The following is a 24,721-nucleotide window of genomic DNA, read 5'->3' on the forward strand; positions in this document are numbered from 1 at the left end:
AAATGGGTGTTATCACACACACTGTAAGGAGAATGATCACTTAAGATGAGCTTACACGAAGCTTATGCTCAAATAAATTGGTTAGTCTCTAAGGTGGCACAAGTCCTCCTTTTCTTTCTGTCAGCAGACAGGATACCTGGCCAGATGACCATTGGTTTGGCACAGCATGGCCATTCTGATGTTCTCCTGGTGGAAGAGAAGAGCTGCATTTTAAAGAGAATATCTCCACAAAGGAGCAACAACCTCCACCAGCCAAAGTGAACGTGCATGAGGTGAGTGAAGAACAGTCTTGCTTCTATATGCACCAGGCACATCACATTGCTGGTTCGAGAATTGGGCCATGGTTTATGGACTTGGTCTGTGCAGGGTGTGCCCTATGGATAGTGGGGCTGAAGTAGCTGGTTGGCTGGGGCTCCAGACACTACCTAGTGAAACAACAAAACCCCACCACCAACAAGAGCTAAGGACTGACTGGTCAGGGCTGGGGTCCGCAGGGGCATTCTTCACAAAGCTAAAACTGGCAACGTGGCCTTATGCCAGGCAGTAACAGCAAAGAATAGAGATGCCCACTTCAGGTGCCCATCATCCAGACAGGCACACCCCTCTCTTCCCCCACCAGGACAGGCTCAGGTGGGAGACGGGTCCAAAGGAGCTGGAAGTTCAGATCGGTCTCCGGATTTCCCAGGTTGGGAATTCCAGTTTGAGTCAATCCTTCCTCTTTGTTAGATGCTAAATGCTTCTCTTACAGGCAGCTTTGGTGTCGACATGCACGTGTACAACACAGCTGGGGCTTTGGAACGGGCAAAGGCAAATCCCCTTGGGAGCGGCTAATCTGCACTCACAGATATTCTGTAAGCCCATCCTATCTCTCGCACCCTCCGTGGGTCCGTTACTGGGAAGGAGAGTTCGATGGAGAGGGACTTAGAAGTAGACATTGTACCCACCTGCGATGGCCATGCACCTTGCTTTGCATTACTCCTCCGACAACGCGCCCATTGTCTTCCAGCGACTCTTCCAAGCAGGTCCTTCAGGAGTAAAGAAGGAACAACATCTGGAATAGCCCTGCGTATTGCAGGAGGAACCCCAAATCCCATCGCCTCTCTGCTGTTTCCGTTACAGGATGGGAATCTAGACTTGTTTTTACTCCCTTGCTCCCGAGAACATTTTCCTGCTCCAACTCCTCCGAGATAGAGTGTGAGAAGGGAAATGAAGCACTCTGAGTGCCAGGCATCCCAGCTTTAATGATGAGGGGCAGATGTTCAACCTTACTTGGCATCCACAGTGGGGGGCCAGTTTTCCAGGAGAGCTGGATACACATTGCGTGTGGACCTCTTGAAAGTCTGAAGGACCCAATGGCAAATGTTGGGAGCAGAGCAACTTTGAAACCTGTGAGGCCCAGGGGGACTAGGGAAGAGATTAAACTTCTGGAGGCAAGATGGACACAGCCTCTCTTCTGAGGTGATGGAGGATTTTCTCATGTAGATCAGTGCACAGTGGGGCAAAACCAGGCACTGCAAAGCCCATTTCCATGAAGACTTCAGTCCTAGCTTAGACTTTGGTGGATTTGCCCCTGCTAATACCTATTCTGATGTGCCCCTCCAGCTACCTCTTTGGGGTGGGGATTTTTATTTTCTATGTTCGTACAGGGCCAAGCACAACAGGTCCCTAGCCTGGCTGAAGCCTCTAAATGCTACTGCAACGTGGGTGGTAACCAATAAGTTTCTTAGCACCAGAATGCAAGACATGACCCGTCAGAAAACCAAAAACCACTTACCACAGAGGACAAAGACAGCGAGGAGGAGTAGTTTCAGCATCATGAGCGAATGGTAGGACATCTCAGTCACTCCACTTCCTATATGCTTCAGGGTCTTGTCTTTCATACCATGGCTGGTGTTAAATAGATACATGTGGGGAGGAGGGCATGGGAAGAAATGCAGGTGATTTAGAAATACAAACAGAGTCTTGGCTCCATTTCTAACAAAACACCACATTTCATTCTTGGTTCCGGCGAAGGTCAAGGCTGAGACCTGGCATTGAGGGCAACCGGATACCAATAAATGCTCTGGAGAGTTTAAAAAAAAAAAAAGAAAAAAGAAAGATTGTTTTACCAATATAGAACACGCTCTGAGAAACTGGAAGTGCAGAATCAAGTGAGTTACGGGTAGGGTGTGCTGAACAAACTTGGGACCAGTTTTTCCATACCTGGACCTCCTCTTGACCTCAGCTGAAATTGTGGTGCTCAGATTAGGGCAAGAATTCTGTTTGCAAAAAAAAAAAAAAAAAAAAGAAAAAAAATGAAGTTTTGAAATTTGTTTTTGCTCTGCATCAGGACAAAAACGAGACCTTTTGAAATTTTCATGGAAAACAACATGAAGGCCGCCTCCTTGACTAGCCAATAGCCCAGTGGTCAGGACACGCACCTGGGATGTGGGAGACTCAGCTTTAAGCCCTTGTTCTGCCTGATTTGGATAAGCTGGGATTTTCAGAAGATTGAAGGGAGTTTGGTGCCACTTGAAATCCAGTAGGCGATGGGTGTTTTTCTCCCTTAAGATACTTTGAAAATTCTCAGTAGTAGACCTAGGGGGAGGCATCTTCAGGGCTTGGAGAACCAGAGAGACATATACATGATCGAGCAAAAGATCAGTTGAAAGAAGTCTACAAGGGGCACTTAGGAATTCTTGTCCCTTATCCCACATACCCCAACACAGAGCATACATGACTAACAAGATTCAATATATTATTCTCTCCCTTGCTCTATTATACCCATCTTCACGTTTCCTTTAATAGCCAGATCTTCACTTAAAACTGTTAGAGCAGATCCTCGCAACCCAAGCGTTCCCTGACCACTTACATATGGTCGAAGTTTCTACTGTGGATTGGCCCTATGCGTATTGACATCAAGTCACGTAACTGAGTCCGCACCTTTAACATGGACGAGGCTTTGGCCCGTTACATAAACCCCAACTAAGATCCTGTCTATATTACACATTATACTTGTGTTATGGCTGGCCTTGTGAAAGTTGTATTTGTACCACACTGGGCCTCAGAGCCTTGTTTGGCCGTTACATGAGTTATAAATATATCGTGACCGGATAACCACTTTACATGTTTCCTATGATATGACCACCATGCTGTTTTCCTGCTATGTGTATTTATAGCCTTAAAACTTCCAGCTTCCTGTGTGTTTGGGGAGCTGTTGTGATAAACACATGTGATTGTGGCCATTGGAAAGCAGCTGTAATTGGGTCACAAAGCGTGCTGTTGGCAAAACATGTTTATGCGGCCCACTGGAGAGCATACATGACGCATCCCCAGCTATACAGGAGGGCCCTTTCGCGCCAAGCTACAGAGGCTTTCAGCTCTGGAGATCCCCGACATCAGCCACCCCACTGAGACGCCTTCCTAAAGGCGCCCAAATTCATGGTAAGTGCCTCCCAGAACAGATGAGGTCAACCCTGCTTCTGAGCGATCATGGGAAGATAATTTAGACACAACGTTTCTTCAGTATAGTTTCATTGGATTTGGTTCTGCATAGTGGTTGGAACACACTTTCTAAATCGATAGCTTCCCGCCTGTGTCGATGTGTCTCAGTATAGTATGGGTCTCAGGCAACGTAACTCATGAGCAACCCACCACTGTCTGTCTTAGGCACTTCCATAATAATAAATTAATACCTAGCTCTTCTCATCAGTAGATCTCCAAGTGTTTACCAAGTGGTCAGTATCGTTATTACAGATGGGGAAATGGAGGCACAGAGGTGGAGCACTTGCCAAGGTCACCCAGCAGGCCAGTGGCAGAACCAGGAACACAACCAGGGCTCCCGAGTCTCAGTCCGCGTTATAGCTACTTACAGCCAACTGCCACTGTACGCCCACCACCATAGGACATATGCCTTTGCAGGCTTTGCCTACACACAAGGTTGTACAATGCATGAACTATAGTTAAGCAGTACCAACCCACCAGTGTGGACACAGTTATACCAGTTTAAGTGGTGCCTTGTACTTATAACTTATTCCCATACAGCAAAGGGAAAAAGCTATGATCAATATAAGGCAAGTTCATACCGGTATAACTGCATCCATGGTAGAGATTTGTTACTGAAACAGTTCTAGATTTTGTACTTATATTTTCAGTAAAAAATCTAGAATAGGCATTTGTTTCTTTAGGTCCAAGATGTGAGACCCCTACCATTTTCTCTAAGCTTATTTACTACCTACAGAGGAATCTAAACAAATTCCTCCTACCTATCAAATGTCCTGGTTCTTGTGAGCAGTGCTAACACATTTCATTACTACGCAGGTGCATGCTAGCGACACCGTAGTTCAGGTTGGATCTTGGTTTCTCCCATTTGACATGACGTTAATGAGAGCCGTTCAGCTCTGTTTTTAAGTAACCAATGTTTGTTCTGGAATAAGAACGGGCTCCATGGTCCCACAGCACAATTATCCCACAGAGTGATCACTGTGTAAACTAGTTTGAGATACAGACATTCCGAATCAGCGGCTACCCAAAAATAGCAACAGGCACTTGGGTAAAATCCCAACACCCTTAGCACCTGTTGGATTTCTGCTTTTTTATCTTTGTTGAAGTACAACATGCCAGGAAGTAAGGATAAGATAAAGGGGTAAGGAACTGACTGCAGAAAAGCAAGAAACCTATAGACCTGTAAGAATAGCTTAAGCAGTTAGCATAAGTACAAGGCCTGCCAGCCCTGCACAGGAGTACTTGCTTAATAAGTTAGCATAAGTAAGTGAACGAATAGTAACGCTAAGTCACAAGATGACATCAGGCTTTGTTTTCGCTGTTTTTGTAATGATCACAGGTGTTGAAAACTTGCTGACAGGTAACTGCAAGAAGGCAGTTTGTAGCAGTTCAGGGTATTTTGGGAGGGGAATATCAGCAGATGCCTAACCGCAGGTAACCATATTAATCCAATTGATGTCTATGTGAATGGCTTTCATCGAATTAATAGACTAATCTCTAGGAGGACACCCCAAACATTATGAGGGTACGGAAGTAAGATATTATAGAGGGAGGAGGTAGTCATACATATGCCTGAAGGACATGGGGCTTATTCAACATTTGGCCTTAGGTAAAGCCCTTGAGTTCTTCATTGGCACGCCGGGTCAGACTAGGATCTGTCTCAGTCCTTAGAGCTCTCCCCAGGACAGAGTGAGTATATACATGTCATGGTCCAGGTCACCCTTACAGTGTTCTATTATCTCACTTTACTTGTTTGGATGGTTTTACTTATTGGACTAATCATGGTAGTAATAAAATTTTACAATTGCAGGTGGTCTTTCCCGCCGCGTGCGAATGGTGTCATTGCTGGGCTCCCAAAGCAGTAACTCTGATAAATCTTGGGTCTGATCCTGGGACAAAAACATATCAAATTACAGAATGCAAATTGGGGAACCTAAACCGGTAATCTAATCAATAGACCTTCAGTAGATCAGGCAACAGAAAACTCTCTATGCAATAACTAATAAGTTGATATTTAAACCCATCACACCCAGTAGGCAGCATTATTCAGACGAAATGGGCTGTGAATATCTGTCCGTCTTCAGAGTAATTCATCAGACTCTCAAAAAGAAAAGGAGTACTTGTGGCACCTTAGAGACTAAGGTGCCACAAGTACTCCTTTTTTTTTGCAAATACAGACTGACACGGCTGTTACTCTGAAACCTGTCATCAGACTCTGAAATTGAGAAGAAACTCAGGACGGTTGATACTGAACTTTGTGACAACAATCGAGTAGCATTTCCAGCACCATTCGATTGCATTGGTAGGTGGGGAGTTTTAATCAGAGGAAGGGACTTTATGAACAGGGATGAGATGGGATAAGCCAAACCAGTGTATGTCTGGGGTACGCCTGGGAGGGGAAACAGAATGTGGTAGGACTGCAATAACTGAAATAGTGCACTGATTATGCAAATTGTCTCAGCCGTGCAACTTTTCTCTGACTCCGCTTCAGTGCAAAACTCATGCGATCCAAGGATGCCCTCCCTCACCAACTCCAAATCAAATAGCTCAGGGCAGGTATAATCGTGCTTTGCATCTTCTACCGCTCGCTATCAAAGCTTTCGACCAACATTAGTTGAGCTCTATTACTCTGTGTAAGACCCGTGTCTCCAGAGGGGGAATCTAAACCACACAGTGCAGCAAAGCGAGTTGACCAAGGTCTCAAAGCTGATCAATGGCAGAGTCCCGACAAGAACCTAACTCTCTCGACTCTCAGTTGCCTGCCAATAGCCACAAAGCTAACTTCCCCATCTGTGCGATGGGGGAAAAGAGCACTGCCAGCCTCCACAGGTATTGGGAAGGTAAGTACATTTACAAATTCTGAAGTGCTCAGAGACTATGGGAATGGGTGCCATGTAAGTACATAAGATAGAGATCCATCAAATTAAGTCTGCTGGCCACTCAACAGGACAAGGACGTGGGGACTTGCGACACCCACCGAAGACACTTGGGACAAAGGGAAACTGACAGGGCACTGGTGCCCCACTAAAATACATCCACAGTATAAAGAGGCTCCAACAGAGGACAGCTGAGCTGGCGTGGTCGAGTCAGCAATCCAGGCTGTTTTTTCTAGGACACATTGAATTGGCTGGCATTTTCATGCTGAACTCAGGCCCTTTAATACTCTCAGCAGCCTCTAGAACTACAAAGCAAGACTGCTTCCAGGAGACTGTTCTGGAGCCATCAGGGACGGAGGGGAGGCCTTCCCCAACCTGCTCCAACATGAAGGGTAGGGGCTCGTGTCTGATCCTGTTTTCCTTGCGGGACGGTGAACCTATCGAGCAGCAAAGAGGACACCCGAGTCCTTTGGAGGCAGTCACGACTCTGTAGTTTGTCTGAGACCGAGGGCTAAGAGGTTGATGGGGTAAGAGTGCCACCTAAAGGGGCCATACCAGAGTGACAGCTCTTGCATCAGCTTTTAGAGCTGGGAGGTTTTCCTTCCCAACTGGGAAAGATCCCTCCGACTCATCAAGGTGCTCCAAAGGGCCTAGGGAGCCTGAATGTGCCGAACGGACCCCGCCCGTCCAAATCAAGCGCCTCGCAAAGCATCTGAGCGCACCAGAGCGAACGCTTTGAGAGTCTGCCATGCCTAGAAACAAGCTGCGCCATGGGGCGACGTTGTGACTTGCCCCTGGCATCCAGGAAGGGACGGCGTTGAGGAAATGGACACAGGAGCTCAAACCCCAGAAGGCAGCCTGTAGCCCTGTCCTCCTGGGTGGACATTACCGGCAGGGCCTGGGAGTTTGCTTCCCCACCCCCGGCACTATTTTAGCAACACGTGCCTAGGGTATCATGCTGACAAAGTCTCGTTTAGATCTAACCCTTCCCCACCCAACCTAAAAGAAATTAAATAAATTGTGGAACTAATACGATATTTACCACCATTGCATTATTCACTCTGCTAGTGTGTTCTATCCCCTTCCTCCCCCCTCACTGCGCCCGTCTTTTCTATTTCGATAGAGTTCTCATGGGCAGGGACGGTCTAGTACCGTGTGCAGTGCCGGCACAACCATAATGCGTGGGGTTAATAACTGAACTGAAAGGTGTGCCAACTCAGAAACAGCTGGGTGAAGTGTTTGTGCCTCTAGGGCCTGTTGCAGCAAGCTGGGAACATCTGCTCCAAAGGACCAAATCTAGACTGGATTCTTTTGTAAAATAGAACATCTCTTTATTTTTGGTTCAGGTCATATGTCCAAAGGTAGGTCTCCTCCCCCATTTCCAGGAAGATTTTTCAATTAAAATGGAAATGGAATCGATTAGAACTAATGTAAACTACAGTATTCATGTCTCAAAGAAAGGGCTTACATTCAATCTCCTACTAGGCCATCTTTCCACAAGATGCTAAAATTTTAGAGAAACTAGCTGCACGGTTTAGTTCGGGAGGCAGGGGGATCCAACAGGGGGAACAGAATCAGAGTTTAAACTACGCCCTCCAGTAAAGAACTCCCCTCTGCCCCCCGCCCAGATTCTGGAGTGCGCGCGTCCTGGGATTTGCACCAGTGTATCCCGTAAAAACCAGTTGCTCTGCTTGTGCACGTCCTAATTTAAACGGTCTATGGGTGGGGATGAGTCATCGGAGGTGTTCCTTGGATGCAGATTTTTATAAAGGACCAAAACCCAAGCAGGAAATTGAAGCAGACAGCCCGGGATAAAAGTGGCACTACCTATTTTCCTCCGACTGGCACACGCTGTAAGTTATAGACGGTAATATTGCTTCATTTGCACAAGGAAATCAAAGCCATGAGCTTGCTGGATCTCAGGATCTGTGTTTCGTATGCACTGATCCACTGATTCAAGAACAAACAAACAATCTCCTCCTCCCATACCCTGCATGCTATTCCATAACCTTCATTCCAGCCACCAACATGATCCTCGCAGGCTCATATGGTACCCGTCTCTCAGCCATAACAGGCTTTCCCCTGCTAGTCTATGCTCAGCAGCACCATCACCAGGCCACTTCCCTGCATGGGCCAAGTAAATGATGATTCATCTCTCCTTTGGGGATTAACTGCACAGAAAGTCCTTTTCATTTGCAACACAATTAGTACTACTATCTCCTTGTGCTGGCAAGAGCTCCCAAGGTAACGCACAGGTTTCATTTGGTGCAACAGGCTGGATTTCACAAAACAATGCACCCTGGTGTTATGTTTTAAATGCACACATCTATTCTCCTCCTTCAAGGTTAAAAATCTCATTAAACAAGAGCCTGTGCTAGAGAGCATGGATATCGCTCTTGTTGCCGGCACCCAGTGCCGGGAGGCTGAACAACAGCTTGAGTTGGTTCGTTACCCGGTGTGCTACACCCAATAATCACCAACGGGGTGGAGAAGCAGAAACGTTTATTTGAAGCTTCAAATATGTACAGTCTGACTCTGCAGCATATTGTTGCAGATCCTCAGCATACAACTGCTGTGAGTGCCTCCAGGCGGGGGGCCAAGGAACTTGGGCCTAGTACGCAGAGCTGCTGCGAGTGCCTCCAGGCGGGAGGGGGGGCCAAGGACACCTGGGCCTAGGTGTGAGGGGCTTCATCGACACTCGGTGGTCTTCCATCCCCTCGAGTTACCTAGTGGCCATGCCCCAGTGTCCCCAACAACTCCCTCCTTTGAGAACACTCAACAACCTTGGCTCTGAGTTTTCTCACTTGGGCTACTTATTTCTTTACAATAGGACTTTGCATAAGCACTCTGTGATAGCCCTGAAGAGAATGACTTATTAACTTCTGCAAAAGGGCCCTGACACATGATACTGCACAGCATAATACCAGTAATACAAGCAATACAGGAAAGAGAAGTTTCAATAACAGGCTAAATAAACCACCAAGCCAAGATGACAAACCCCAGCCTGAAAACAAGCTTTGCAACCAATCGCTCTCAGGGCAGTATAGGCAACCTGTGCTCCGGCTCGGGCATGGGCCTCAGCCTGTACACCTTTTCATAGATCTCATAACTGCTATCATTTACATATACACAACATCGGGGCCCGACGAGGGCACAAACCCCTCCTTGGGGTGCCAGAGAAAGATAGTCCAAAGCCAGCCTGTTTTGGAGGGAAAGGTCCTGAGCTGCTGTACCTCTTTATTTAATGTTTTTACTGCTGATCCTAAATCACTAACCGAGTCCTCTAACTCTAGGGCCACTTTCTCAAGTACCATCTGCAGCCTTATAGTATAGCGGCCTGTGCATGCCATGGCTGGTCCGGAAACCAGTGGCGCTATTCCCAGTACAGAGCACCCTACAAGCTTCTCGGTTGTGAGGTGAATTCTACATATTGCCCTCCAATGCCGTAGTCAGTCGCCGCAGGTCTTTTCTCGTGACTCAACAGAGGTGTCTCGGGCATTTCTAATCTTTCCTTTGGGCAGTGTGGCAGTTATGGAAAGATGAGGAACTCCATGAGCTATATAACAGCTACCTGTCCAGTTGGCTGGCAGCACCTTGTAAGCCTTTCAGCCACATACAAAATAGTGACCCTGTAGGGCCCAGTAAGGACTGTTTCTTAGGGGATTCCTGGGATATTTAAGGCTACTTTTCCAAACAGTTCATATGCCCCTAGGGGGGCATCCCATCCTCCTGACTGGGTAGAAGTGGGGCATTTCTAATTGTGCCGTTCAAATTACACTCGCCATAGGGACCACTACAAACCCACCATTGGCTTGCTACATTGGAGATGTTAACTGGACGGCAAGTTACATTTCCAAACCCTTTTTTTGTGGTAAGATTATTTGTAAGAGTTTCCCTAAAAGGGGAGGAACCATTACACCCACACTGTTGGTCTCCCCTGTTGGTCTTTATCCAATACCCATCAGCCCACTGTGTAATAACAGAGGAGCTTTTTCCCACAGGACGCCCATAGTGATCAGATTGGTTTTGGGTAAAACATAACACTCCCTCAGTGAGTACTGCAACTGAATACTCCTGTCCTGCTAGCTGCCTGCTGTAAAGAGGTCTTATTCCAGAACGGCGAGTCCATTCTTTCCTGCTCTTTGGTGGTGGCTAATTCTGCTAGGTCAGGGGCAGCATGTCAAGGGGCATTCCCGTTTGGGGGGACAGTGGAGTCGGAGCACATACCCAGCAATCAGTCTGGTTTGTTAAAGTAGCAACATGGTGCGCAAGCGAAACAAAGGAGTTATGCTCCCGATATGCACAGTTTGGAAATACCAATACAGAGAATAACAATGTTACCCAATTAATTATCACCAGAGTCTTCCCAACCCAGGGTCTCCAGTACCTGGGTGGGCCCATTTTAGCATTAAGGTGCCCGCTATTTGTGTCTTTTAAACAGTAGCTTTAGCCCGAGATCGTCACTAGATGAGAAGTCAGCAGGTTGATGGTCCACTGTTCTGCTGACGAGGGGGCGGGTACTGCCTTCAGACGAGAGTGATGGATCCAGTTCTTGTGTCCCTCGATCTTTGCCGCTGTATGGGAGATCAGCAGGATGGTATAGGGTCCTTTCCACTTTTCCTGGAGAGGCTCGTCTTTCCAGGTGCGAACAAGCACAGAGGCTGTAAGGAGTGGACGGGAGTGTCCAAGGGGAGAGGCTGGGAATCCTTGGTATACCTGTGAAGAGACAAGAGAACAGCAGACAGGGAACACATACACTGTGACAAAAACCATTACCCAATTCCCATTCCCCTGACAGAACCGGGGTGCCATTCATAGGCCATGCCCTTCCAAACATAATTTCAAAGGGACTGAGCCCTAATCTACCCTTTGGAGAACGCGGATACGGAGTAGGACGAGGGGCAAAGCATCAGGCCATCGCAGTGAGGCTTCTTGGCACACTTTTGAGAGATGCCGTTTAAGGGTCTGATTGGTATGCTCCACTACCCCACTGGCTTGCGGTCTCCAGGGTGTATGGAGTTTCCAGGGGATCTGTAAGGCATGTGAGATGCTTTGGATGATTTTTGACGTGAAATGTGTCCCGTTGTCAGATTCCATCCACTGGGGGAGTCCAAAGCGAGGACTGATCTCCTTAACAAACTTGAGGGCCACTGTTCTGGCAGTGCAATTACGGCATGGGAAGGCTTCTGGCCATCCGCTGAACCGATCCACTATGACAAGGAGATATTTGAACCCTTGGGTCCGGGGAAACTCAGTAAAGTCTATTTGCCACACTGTCCGGGGCCCGGAGTGGGTTCTAGGGCAGCTGGTGGCACAGGATGTCCCGGTCGGGGGTTATTCTTTTGGCAGACTAAGCTGTCCGCCTGTACCTGGGCAGCCAGGGGTCAGAGTCCGGAAGTGATAAAGTATTTTCCCATTAGTTGGATAAGTGCTCCCTGCCAGCATGAGTGGTTTGATGTAGTTTCTGCCGGATTAGGCCCTTTATAAGAGGACCTCCCTTCCGGGGAATGGAGCCATCCCTCCTTTTCCCAGAGACCGAGTTTGTCAGTTAGCTGTCTCTCCTCCCAGAGTACTGAGGGGTTGGAAGCTCCCCTACTGATGGGATAAGGGCATGCATATGGGCGTTCTCAGCCTGAGGGGATGGCAGGATGGCAGCATGCTTAGCCTCTCTATCTGCCAGGCATTACCTCTGGCCACATCTTGATCCTCCCTTTGATGGGCTTTACAGTGTACCACCGCCACTTCCGAGGGAAGTTGTATGGCTTCTAGGAGCCAGAGGATTTGGGGCCCGTACTTGACTGGGGAGCCTTGGGCTGTCAGCATTCCCCTTTGCTTCCATAGGCCAGCATGAGCATGCAGCACACCAAAAGCATACTTTGAATCAGTAAAAATGTTGACCCGCTTTCCTTTTGACAGTTCAAGTGCACGGGTCAGGGCTATCAGTTCGGCAAGCTGGGCAGAGGTCCCAGCAGGCAAACCTTCAGCTTCCACAGTGTCATGGAGGGTCACAACAGCATAACCCGCCCTCCTTTGCCCATCTTTTACAGTACTGCTACCATCAGTGTACCACTCATAATCTGCAATTGGGAGGGGTACATCCTTTAAATCCGGATGGCTGGAGTACTGGACATCTATGATGTCTAAACAGTCATGTTTCTGTTCCTCTGTTTTCTGGCAAGAGAGAGGCTGGGTTAAGGGAGGGGCAAGGCTGTAAGGTGACTTCAGAGTTCTCTAACAGCTTAGCCTGGTACCGAGCAATCCGAGCCTGGGTGAGCCAAAGCCCTCCCTTTGCATCCAATAAGGCTCGGACCATATGGGGAGTATAGATTTGCATAACCCCTCCCAATGTTAGCTTCTTGCCTTCCTCAAGCACTAGGGCAGTAGCTGCGACCGCCTGTAAACATGCCGGCCAGCCCTTTGCAACCTGATCCAATTGCTTAGAAAAATAAGCCACGGGATGTCTCCATGCTCCTAACAGCTGTGTGAGCACTCCTAGGGCCACCCCCCTTCATTCATGTACATACAACTGAAACGGCTTAGAGAGATCCGGCAGGCCCAGAGCCGGGGCTTCCATCAATTTCTTTTCAGGATTTTAAATGCCCTGTCAGCCTCTGGGGTCCAGTAGAAGGGGTCATGATCTGCTCCTTTTACACAGTCGTACAGGGGTTTAGCCCACAGTCCAAACTCTGGGATCCATATCCTGCAAAAGCCTGCCATACCCAGAAATGCCCTGAGCCGCTTACGGTTTACTTGGGGTAGGAACTTGACAGATAGCTTCCTTTCTTTCCCTTGAAAGCTGACGCTCCCCTTGCCGTATGTGAAACCCTAGGTACCGTACCTCTGGGAGGGCAATTTGAGCCTTCCTCCGTGCTACCCGATATCCCCGGAGTCCAATAAAATTCAGGAGGCTCATGGTGGCTTTAAGGCAGGGGGTTTGGCCCACAGTGGTAATTAACAAATCATCTACATACTGCAGAAGGAGGGCCTCCTCATTATCCCACTCCTCTAGGTTCCCTGGCCAGAGCCTGGCCAAAGAGGGTGGGGGAGTTTTTAAATCCCTGGGCCAACACTGTCCAGCAAAGTTGCTTTTTAACCCTGTTTCGGTCCTCCCACTCGAAGGAGAAGATCTCCTGTGACGGGGTGGCAACTGGATGGTAAAGAAAGCATCTTTCAGATCAAGGACTGAAAAATGGGTATACTGTCCCCCTATAGAAGCCAATGAGGTATACGGGTTAGGGACAAGAGGGTGCAGAGTCTTAACCCGTTCATTGACTGCCCTTAGGTCCTGTACCAGCCGATACGTGCCATCAGGCTTCTGTCCGGGTAGAATGGGAGTGTTCCAGGCTGACTGACATTCCCGGAGAATACCATACATTAGGAATCGATCTATAGTTTCCTGTAAACCTTCTCTGGCTTCCCTCTTGATTGGATACTGTTTTACTTGCACTGGGCCTTTCCCTGGTATGAGCTGAATAGTAATGGGGGTCTGGTGGGTGTCCTTTCCTGGAATCCCTGATGCCCACACGAGGGGGTACACCTGGTCTTCCCCCGGGCTCCATTCTGGGGCTTGCAATGGCTGAGGGCTCAACTGCAAGGGTCATGATCCATGCACTCTCAGGGGGTAAGGTAAGGGTTATTTCGTCCTCAGTAAAATGCAGGGTGGCACCGAGGCGACAAAGTAGATCCCGTCCCAGCAGAGGTGTTGGACACTCAGGGAGGTATACCAGCTTGTGGGATATAGTCCTGTTTCCCAAAGCGCATTCCACTGGGGCATACACTGGGCACTTGGTGTCCCTGCCTGTGGCTCCCACCACAGTAAGGGAATCTGCTACCGGCAACTGAAGGGGCTGATTTACGGCAGTTCGGGCCGCTCCAGAGTCCACTAAAAAATCTATTTCTGAGCTTCCCACCCGCATCTTTACTCAGGGTTCCGGGGGTAGAGTGGTCCGTCTCCCCTGACACCCCTATTCCTGCTCCACCATCGCCATCATAGGGGAACCCCCCTTTTCTTTCCTCTTTGGGCACTCATTTTTCCAGCGTCTCTCCTGTCAACACAGGGCACACTGGTTGCGACCCAGTCATCTCTCCTGCGGGCCCGGACGGTCGCGTCCACGGCCCCTTCTTCCCCGGCCACTTCTCTTAGTGCCGGCCTATACCGCTGTTACCATCAATCTCACTTGCTTTCTCTCCTTCTCTGTCTCTCTCAGACTATAAGCTCGGTTTGCAGTCTCTAAGATTTGTGCCATGGTCATGCCCATAAATCCTCCTTTTTTTGTAACTTTCTCTTAATATCAGGGGCTGCTCTGCTCGTAAAAATTCCCTTAATAATTGACTCAGTTGCCTGATCATCGGGGTCTGCATTAGTGTTCTGTAGAATGGTGTCCTGAATACGCTGTAGAAAGGCCCCTGGGATTTCTTTTAAATCCTGCATTACTTCATATGGCTTTGCCCAATTATTATGTCGGACAGCCGAGTGACGGAGTCCATGCAAAAGCAACTCCTTATAGGAGGTAAGGCGGGTCATATCCCTTTCATCATTTGGATCCCACCTGGGGTCTGCTCGGGGGACTTACAAGGTGTGGGTGTAGGGGCCGAAGGGGACACCGGCTCTGCCATTACAGTGGGGGTGGCGGTCTGGGGACTAACATTATCTGCTACCGAACAGTCGGCGTCAGATTACAGTGCTGTAAATATCTAGTCGAGTACATAAAGTCAGAAACAAATGCACATACAAATGTTCATTCCATTTACCCATTCACTGACAAAACAAAACTAATTGGAGGATCGTGTTGTAATTAATTGACCCTCCTGGTGGCCACCACTCCTGGTCCTCTAGTTGATATTGAGGCCAGTCAACTGTACAGAATCGTTTTAATTGGCTCTTAGTCATGGGATCCGCACCAAATACCTTCCAGTTTGCTAGAATGCACTCTAGGGGCGTACACCGTGCCCTAACCCCTGAGCTCTGTCCCTGTCCCAGACCTAAATGGTAACTCTGGGCATCCCCAGGTTCCAACAGAGCATACAATCCGGATTTCAAAAGGTTCCTACCTCATCCAAGGGACCAGTTCTTCACCGTTGTCCACCACAACTGCTTCTCCACTATATGAGTGCGTTGCACCATTGTGCCCTCCGGGGTCGATCAAATCGCGTCTCCTCCGAGGCCCCGGTGAACTCACCGGTGCGCACTGGGCTTCGGTTCTCGCCGCAATCCTCGACCTCCAGGAGGGGTCCGGGCAAGGCTAAATTGCAGCCTCTGGCCCACCCAGGGACGCCAAAAGCTGTTGCCGGCACCCGGTGCCGAGAGGCTGAACAACAGCTTGAGTTGGTTCGTTACCCGGTGTGCTACATCCAGTAATCACAACGGGGTGGAGAAGCAGAAAAGTTTATTTGAAGCTTCAAATAGGTACAGGGAGATTTGAATCTCAAATCCTGTACACAGAGCAGGAAGTTACACAGGCTTTTATACATCCTTTTTCCCAGCATACTTATCCAATAGCAAGCTGCCCCAAGTATCCATATAGCCAGCCAATCCAGTTCCCAGCTAATTCCCTGGTTCTCTGTATCATTTGTTAAACTATACATAAAGCTGCTTTATTCAGCACTGTTCTTCCATATCTGCCCTGTGTGGCCTTGCTTAGTTTCAGGCAGTCTGACTCTGCAGCATATTGTTGCAGATTCTCAGCATAACTGCTGTGAGTGCCTCCAGGCTGGGGGGCCAAGGACACTTGGGCCTAGTAGGCAGAGCTGCTGCGAGTGCCTCCAGGCGGGAGGGGGGGCCAAGGACACCTGGGCCTAGTGCGAGGGGGCTTCATCGACACTCGTGGTCTTCCATCCCCTCGAGTTACCTTGTGGCCATGCCCCAGTGTCCCCAACACTCTCCTGACCGTGACACTGCAATTTCTTCTTGCAGCATCCTGATCTGCCTTTGCGTGCAAGCCTATGTGATAACTAGAGGACACTGGGTACTATCTTTGGCATGGGACATATTCAAAGGCCAGCTGGCACCGCTTCTTAGTTGTATTCAGTCTCATCCCTTGCATTCTGACTGGTTGTGGTCCAATTTTCCGGGGCTTAGGAAGTGGGATTGATCATTCATGCAGTTATCGATGTAGTTGGTCCCATGTTATTTATCTTTGGATATGTTACAATATGACACTCACGTAATCTGCAAACAAGAAGTTTGCTTAGTCTCTTAGAAAAAGTGGTACAACAATCTCCACGTATTACACAGTCTTATCCCAAAGGCACAGAGTAGAATTAAAGGCAACTGTGAAATGCAGCATATTTAAGACGTTAGCTTCTTTTAAATAAAGGAGAGAGTCTTAGCTTCTGTTTTCCTGAGTGCAGTTTGGAATCAAGGTCTCAAAGTGAGATGGGCTGGCACATTTCTTGCTGACCCTGGTTTTGTCTTCACTATGTTGCTTGGGTAAAGAACCACTGTTGATAAGAATCTGAGGGGTTACAGGAAGTCATAGATGGATGCTCATCTCTTGCAGATAAACACATGTTAGAGGCTATGATTTTAATCAGACGATCCTAAAAAACAGAGATACCTTGTTCACATCATCCACCGATCTCAAAGTGCTTTACAAAGGACCACTGTTATCCCCATTGTACAGAAGGGGAAACTGAGGCACAGGGAGGCGACGTGACTTGCCCAAGGTCACCCAGCGAACCGAGGAATAAAAACCAGGTCTCCGGAGTAGATCTGGGCCAGATTTTTCAGCCAAGACTTTTTTTGGTGGGGAAAAAAAAAATACAGATTTGGATCGACTGAAACACTTCACAAATTTGTGTCAGTTTTGGCTCAATTATTTCAGTCGGAAAAATTCAAAAGTTTTGTTTTGACATTTTCAGAACAAAATGTTTAAATTTTCCAATCCAAAATGACTTTTCACTTAAAAAAAATTAAAATTGAAGGAAATTTTTTTTTTTTTTGTTAAAAAACTGCAAATTGCAACAAAACTGTTTGACCCAAATCAAAATTTTTTGATTTTTTGGAACTGCCAGAGATCCAAAATAAGGTTGGTTACTTGCATGGCTCCACTCCTGCGGCCCAGTCCAGTCCTCTCCCCAGTAGGTCCCACTGCCTCCCGAAGGAACCCTCCCAGTTTGACAGCAAAGCACAAGACAGGCTTCTGCAAGGCACCTACGAAACTCTCGTCAGAGGTGAGGAAGAGGGAAAGACACTGCTGCTTCTGAGTGCATTGAGCCCGTGTTCTTTACTTACGTGGGTCAGCTCCCATTCTTCATTTCCTGGAACACGCGAGTTCTTTCCTGTGAAGTGACAGTCTCCCAGCTCCACCGGCCCAAAGCCGGATCGGAGGCAGAGCTGCTTGCCGATATTGTGCCGCAGGTCCTTCTGGACGTGTATTCAAATACTGAGAACCAAGACCAGACAGGGGAGATTAGGCTGCTGCTATCCAACGGTCACCCATGCTACACGGAAACAGCCTGCCTTCTTCACTAATGAAGGCAGCACCAAAATTAACTCAAGGTGCTAGGAGAATTCGCTCTTATGCCAGTTGATAATCAAGCGCACACCAATGCCAGTGGGTCCCCACAAGTCTGAAGGAGCCACCCCCTGCCCTTGAGATATCTAATCCCCCAATAAGTTGCGCAGTGAGCAGCATGGATACCGGATGGACAAGGGGCAGCCCGCTCACACCACCAGTGGAGTGAATCCCATCTCCAATTGTGATGTAATGCCGACGGTCCTGTCATTGTCTTCAGCAGTCGGGACTGAAACGGAGACCTCTGAATCTTAATGCAAGAGCCTCTACCACTCAACCCGAAGATCCAGCTGTTAGACAAGGCTGTAGCAGGCTCATTGATTTCTGGGCAGTCTAGCCACCACCAGAGAGGGACAGAGTACCACACCAAGTTGAGCTGCCAGGGGACACCAAAAAAAAAAAGAAAGTGCAATTTAGTGGAGCATATTCGAAAGCAAAACGGTCAGGCACCCAATGGAGCTGGCAGAGTGGGGTGACAGATTTAGTGGTTGGAGCAGAAGACTAGAAGTCAGGTCTCCTGAGCTTAGATCAGCCACTGCTGGGCTGCGTGAACTGGGCCAGAATTATTTCCCTGTCTCACTCCTTCCCCATCCTCTACCATCAAGGTAGTTAAGACCAAAGCAAACTGTGAAGAACTTCAAAAAGATCTCACAAAACTTAGTGATTGGGCAACAAAATGGCAAATGAAATTTAATTTGCGGATAAATGTAAAGTAATGCACATTGGAAAAAATAACCCCAACTATACATACAATATGATGGGGGCTAATTTAGCTACAACTAATCAGAAGAAAGATCTTGGAGTCATCGTGGATAGTTCTCTGAAGACATCCACGCAGTGTGCAGCAGCAGTCAAAAAAGCAATCGGGATGTTAGGAATCATGAAAAAAGGGATAGAGAATAAGACGGAGAATATCTTACTGCCCATATATAAATCCATGGTATGCCCACATCTTGAATACTGCGTACAGATGTGGTCCTCTCATCTCAAAAAAGATATACAGGCATTAGAAAAGGTTCAGAAAAGGGCAACTAAAATGATTAGGGGTTTGGAATAGGTCCCTTATGAGAAGAGATTACAGAGGCTAGGACTTTTCAGCTTGGAAAAGAGGAGACTAAGCAGGGATATGATAGAAGTATATAAAATCATGAGTGGTGTGGAGAAAGTGAATAAGGAAAAGTTATTTACTTGTTCCCACAATATAAGAACTAGGGGCCACCAAATGAAATTAATGGGTAGCAGGTTTAAAACAAATAAAAGGAAGTTCGTCTTCACCCAGGCCACAGTCAACCTGTGGAACTCCTTGCCTGAGGAGGTTGTGAAGGCTAGGACTATAATAGGGTTTAAAAGAGAACTGGATAAATTCATGGAGGTTAAGTCCATTAATGGCTATTAGCCAGGATGGGTAAGGAATGGTGTCTCTAGCCTCTGTTTGTCAGAGGGTGAAGATGGATAGCAGGAGAGAGATCACTAGATCATTACCTGTTAGGTTCACTCCCTCTGGGGCACCTGGCATTGGCCACTGTCGGTAGGAGGATACTGGGCTGAATGGACCTTTGGTCTGACCCAGTATGGCCATTCTTATGTTCCCCATCCTCTACCATCGGTAGGGATAAGAACCTACTTCATGATGGAAAAAGGGAGTAGAGCTAAGGTGAATTTTTTGGATGACATTTTTACTGCCAACAATGAAGATTCAGACAGACCAAAATATTTCACGAATTCACCAAATTCTTTCGGTAAAAAAACAAAACAGAGAATCAGGAAAAAAATCTTAACGTTTGTTTCAACACTTCTAACATGCTTTTGGGATAGAATTTTACATTAAAACTGCTAAAAGTCAAACATAACATTTTGTTTCAGTTTGAATGAATTGGTTTGTTTGATCCAAAACAATTTTTTCTTCTTCAGTGGTTTGGTTCAGCCCGGAAACAAACAGAAAATTGAGACGGTTCTGAAAGGGGGCTTTAATTCACACTGTAAAGTGTTTAGAAATCCTCAGATGAAAGGCAGAGAGGCACAGTGTGTTGCTGAAGCGCCATGGACTTCAGCTGTTTGGGGCGGAGACCATTCAGGCTCAGGACTTGAATGGAGGTTATTGTCCTTACTGAAATAAAATAACTTGTTTAAATAAGAAGAGGTATGAAGGAGGGAGAATTGCCCATGTTCCGTGCATGATTCAAATCTTAACTGTGAATATGGAAAGGCTGGGTTTTCTTCCTTTTCCCAGCTCTGGGCTTTCCTATTTCAGTGGGGGTGGGATAGGGTGAAAGCAGGTGGGACACACTCGCACAGATTGCATACCTGATTGCCTCCCATCCCATGGCAAGGGTACATGATCAGCAGCTTCCCTCCGTGATTGTTCTTGCCAACATCCAGGCAATTCTTTGACCCTTCATTTTTAATCTGAAAGCAAAGAACAAAACAAAGCAAGCAAGCAGCTCAGGTTGGAGGGGACTTTGCTGCGTTTGGGTGCTCAGACAGACACAGACCCGACCCAAGCCTGTGCGCTTGGCCAGGGATTCAGGATCCACTTTTCAGCTGAAAACACAGCCCAGCAAATCCTATTACATCCTGTCGGGATCCTTGGTCAGTTTTGTTTTGTTTTTTAAATCAGGGCTTTGCTGTGGTTTGGGATCCTACCTATTTCTATTCTTTCAGCAGCGTTCAACAGTGATAATCTGTGATAATCTGGAGTGGCATCCATCATTGTGGATGCCACTCCAGATTGTTCTCACAAGGAACAGACTACTATGGTTATTTGATACGTTAAGATTGTAGACAGCTCAAAATTTTCAATTGAAGAAAGGTTTATTTTGTTTGATAGTTTCACGAGAAAAACTGGAAAAGAAATTGCTGCTCGAGTACTAGCAATTCTAGAAGGTTTTAAGTTCGATTTTCAAGTCTGCATTGGTCAAGCCTATGACAAGGGATCCAATGTGGCTGGGATATACAAAGGTGGACAAGCAGTTCTGCTTGAGCGTAATTCAAACTGTGTTTTCTCCAGCTGTGGAAACCACACACTAAACCTTGTAGGTGTTGACTGTGCTGAATCATGCAAGGAGGCAATTACTTACTTTGGAACTGTTCAGCAAACATACAATCTCTTCAGTAGCAGTCCACAGAGGTGGGAAAATTCTGAAGCAATATCTTCCTGTTTCACTGCATGGGATGTCCAAAACTAGATGGTCTGCACGGATTGACGGTGTTCAGCCAGTTGCGCAGCATTTGAATTAAGTGAAAAAGGGTTTAAATGAGCTTGAATCTCTCAATCTCACTGCACAGGCTCGAACGGAACTTCGGTCTGTTCGGAAGCACATGTCCAAATTTGAATGCATTCTGATGTCATCTTTGTGGTGGAAGCTACTTACAATGATCCATCAAACTAATCTAGCAATTGAAGCACACAATGCTACACTTGATGTTGAGAGGGATAACACTGAAAGTCTTATAAATGACATTCAACGGATTCGTGAACAATGGGATGCAATCCCGACTGAGTCCAAATTAGTAGCACAGAATATTGGCATTTCATCTGAGCTCTCCACCAATTGCAACTTACTTACAGAATCTGATGCCGAGCAACGTTATAGGGTCAATGTCTTCCTTGTCGTCATTGACTCTATTCAATCAGATCTCACATGTCGATTTGAGTCACTGCGACTAATTTATACTAATTTATTCCTTGGCAGCTCAACAGACTGAGTAATCAAGATGTGCAGCTGAACAATTTCAGCAACAGTACAACAAAGAAATCTCAAAAGAGCTCAGTAACGAGGTCATCTTCCTCAAACGAATATATTCCACAAATTTTAAATTGGATTGCAAGCCAAAGGGATTGCTTCAAGAAATACTCAAACTTGGACTCTCTGGGGTGTTTCCTAATATCAAAATTGCATTGCGTATTTTTGACAGTTTGTCTGCATCAGCGGCTTCAGGTGAACGCACCTCCAACGTGTTTTGAAGAAGGTAAAGAACTATCATCATTCAGCTATGGGAAAGAGCGTTTGAACGGGCTCGCCATGCTTAATATCAACTGTGACGCTGCATGAAAGCTAGATTTTTTTCCTCAATAATTAGTGCATTTGCACAGAAAAAGGCTAGAAAAGCATTTGTTAAATAAAAAAAAAATATTCAAATTATGTCTCACTCTTTTTTTGGTGCCTTATTTTGTTTTCATGTGTCGTCATTTATTTTTATTTTTATTATGGCTAGGGGCCTCAAAAGCTGGAAGCGGCCCTGGCCTCTCTGGACCTCTGGGAGGGCCTGTGTAGATCCACTGACTTTGCTTTAGAAAGACCCAGTGTGGATAGCTTTGAAAAGGTTTCAAATGAAATAAAAACAATTAGAGAATTTAAACAGCCCTATAAGCTTAACCAGCTTGTTGGGGAGACGATGTTGTTGGAACATTAGTGTCTCCATGTTGATTCTTTAAGTAAGCAGTCTGTGACTCAGGAACTGAGGAGAGATTGGGTTACTGGGTTACAAGGATGCAGGGGAGAGCAGGCAAACTCTCATCTCTAGATATTTTGGATCTGTCTTGTCGTCTCTTAGTGGACTTGACATTTGATTCCATGTGGAAGCAGAGGTTGGTAAGGGAAGGACAAAAGAACCTTGAGTCTAACATGCTTGTGAAAATGGATGGAATCTCTTTAAGGCAGAGTCCAGCCTTCAAATTGGTAAAGCTTGAGGATCTGAAAACTAGTAAACAAGCTAGTGTCTGTGTTGATGCAAATTACCTGACTGACTGGGGGGAGAAATACTTGCCTGTAGCTGTAACAAAAAGGACACACCGAGCCAGCCAATGAATTCTGTTAAGCAAGAGAGTTCGGATTTTGACCCTACTGGACAGGGAGGAAGGAAAGGATTAAACCTTGCAAATAAAAGCCACAGGTTAACCCTAAAATACCAAAACCGCAAGGAATTGGTTAAACTGAAAGCCTATGTTAAGGAAGACTCTGAGATCAAGAAAAAGCTACAAAGATTCAAAAGGGACGTTGAACAAGTTGACCTAAAGACTGATTTGTCTAAACCAAAGGCTTGGTGTGACAAAAACAATTGTAAATGTACACTTGTGATAGAACTGATGTTATTGCTAATGATTGTAACTAACTTGTTGCTGATACCAAGAACTGTAAAAATGTACAATGTGCAGGGTTTTTTGGAAACATGTTAGGGGGTGATACATAAGAAATCATCATGGTGTAAAAGCCTTCATGGTTAGACTGTTTCATTAAATGATAACACACACTATATGAAAAGGCCTGGTGATACGGATATTTCTCAGTTAGTGCCTGTATCTAATCTTGAAACTATACACAGCAGAAAAACCACTGCAAGCTTGAACTGCTGTGCACAAAGGGAAACTGAGGTACAACACCTCACAGCCTTCATGGCTGAATGCCAGAATAAGTGCTCTTTAAAAAACACCAGTAGCTATGTTAAGTTAACACATAGTGATTCCAGGGTTTGGTCTAAAGTGTTTCACAAAGTATGCGCTAAGTTTTTGGCTGGGGCCAAAGCATGCATCAATAATTTGGCCTTAAAAAAAATTAAATGGGAACACAGCTCATATCAACATTGGAAGGTCCTTAAGGTATATCCAGGAGCTCTAATTTCGCCCTTCCACACCAGTCTCATGTTGGGGGTATGATGCTTGGCTAGAAAGGGTTAAACATCCCACAAAATAAGTAACCCACAGAAGACATGTGGGGAGATAATGTTTGTGTTTTTGTGTATTTACATATGTCTGAGTAGGGTGGACAATGTAATCAACAGTCCCTGTCTGTGCTGTATTCTGATAATTCAGAGGTCAAAAGAACAGCTTAACATGTAAATGAATTGTAAACACGGGACATCTCAGTATTCATCTCTCTTTGAAATATATTGTGAATGGTGGAGGAACAAGCAAATGGCCTTATGTTAATTCGTATTGCTAAGTAGCAGTGATGGACCTCCTTCAAAGTCATCCTAATTACCTTTTGTTCCCTGAGAAATTCCAACTTGTCAAAAGACATGACATTGTATAAAGGAGCCTCAAGTCCTGATTCTGTCATCTCAGATCCGCTTAAACTTCATTAGGGGAAGTTTGAGTCACAAGACCGAGGTCCCAGTTATGCTGGTATGCCCTGAATATGAGATTTGGACATTGGACTGTGACCTATGAACTGAATTCTAAAGGTACTCTTTGCAGCTATGAAGCGCACCATCTCTGCTATGAATCTGCACCTCAATGAATTGAACTTATGTCTGTCTGTATATTGATCTTTTAACCATATTCTCTCTCTCTTGTTTTTTAATACATTTTAGTTTATAAGAATTGGCTGTAGCGTGTATTTGGGTAAGATCTGAAACATTCATTAACATGGGAGGTAATGTGTCTGATCCTTTGGGATTGGTAGACCCTTTTCTTTTGTATGATGAAATAAGATTTACAGAAGTGTTCATCATATTTGATGTGGGTACCTGGATGGAGGCCTGAGGCTGGATCACTTTAAAGGAACTGTGTTGTTTGGACTTCTGAGCAACCAGTAAGGTAATAAAGAAGCTGTTTCATGCTTCATGTTTCATTTCATTCTTTGCAGTTCGCCCTAATTGATTGACCACAGCTGGCTCCCCACTAGGGCCCCGGTCACAGTGGGCATTAAATTAAAGACTATAAAATGTTACCCCTGAATGAAGTTGTTTGGGTTAGATGTACTGAAGGTGGTGGGTGAAATAGTCACTAAAATGCCTGGGGGAAAAGACTTTGTTAAAAGGACAGTGAAGGCCTAAGGTGAGCTCCAATTTCCAAATTTTCATGAGGTTCTATTGTTCCCGTCACGTATGAAGTCCTACATGAACCGT

General features: G+C 46.3%; 1 long non-coding RNA gene and 1 pseudogene across 1 annotated transcript; both read right to left on the bottom strand.

Moving 5' to 3' along the window:
• The window catches only part of LOC119564296, a 9,452-nt pseudogene extending 8,221 nt beyond the window's left edge, over positions 1-1,231 (bottom strand).
• A 7,154-nt stretch (positions 1,232-8,385) lies between these two features.
• LOC122463409 lies at positions 8,386-17,728 on the bottom strand. Its single transcript, XR_006286768.1, has 3 exons — positions 17,593-17,728; positions 16,238-16,898; positions 8,386-8,752 (listed from the first exon to the last, which is right to left on the bottom strand). It is a non-coding gene; the product is annotated as an uncharacterized LOC122463409 (long non-coding RNA).
• Positions 17,729-24,721: the final 6,993 nt, after the last annotated feature.

The sequence above is a fragment of the Chelonia mydas genome, chromosome 20 (assembly GCF_015237465.2).
Source record: "Chelonia mydas isolate rCheMyd1 chromosome 20, rCheMyd1.pri.v2, whole genome shotgun sequence".
NCBI classification, from domain to species: domain Eukaryota; kingdom Metazoa; phylum Chordata; order Testudines; family Cheloniidae; genus Chelonia; species Chelonia mydas.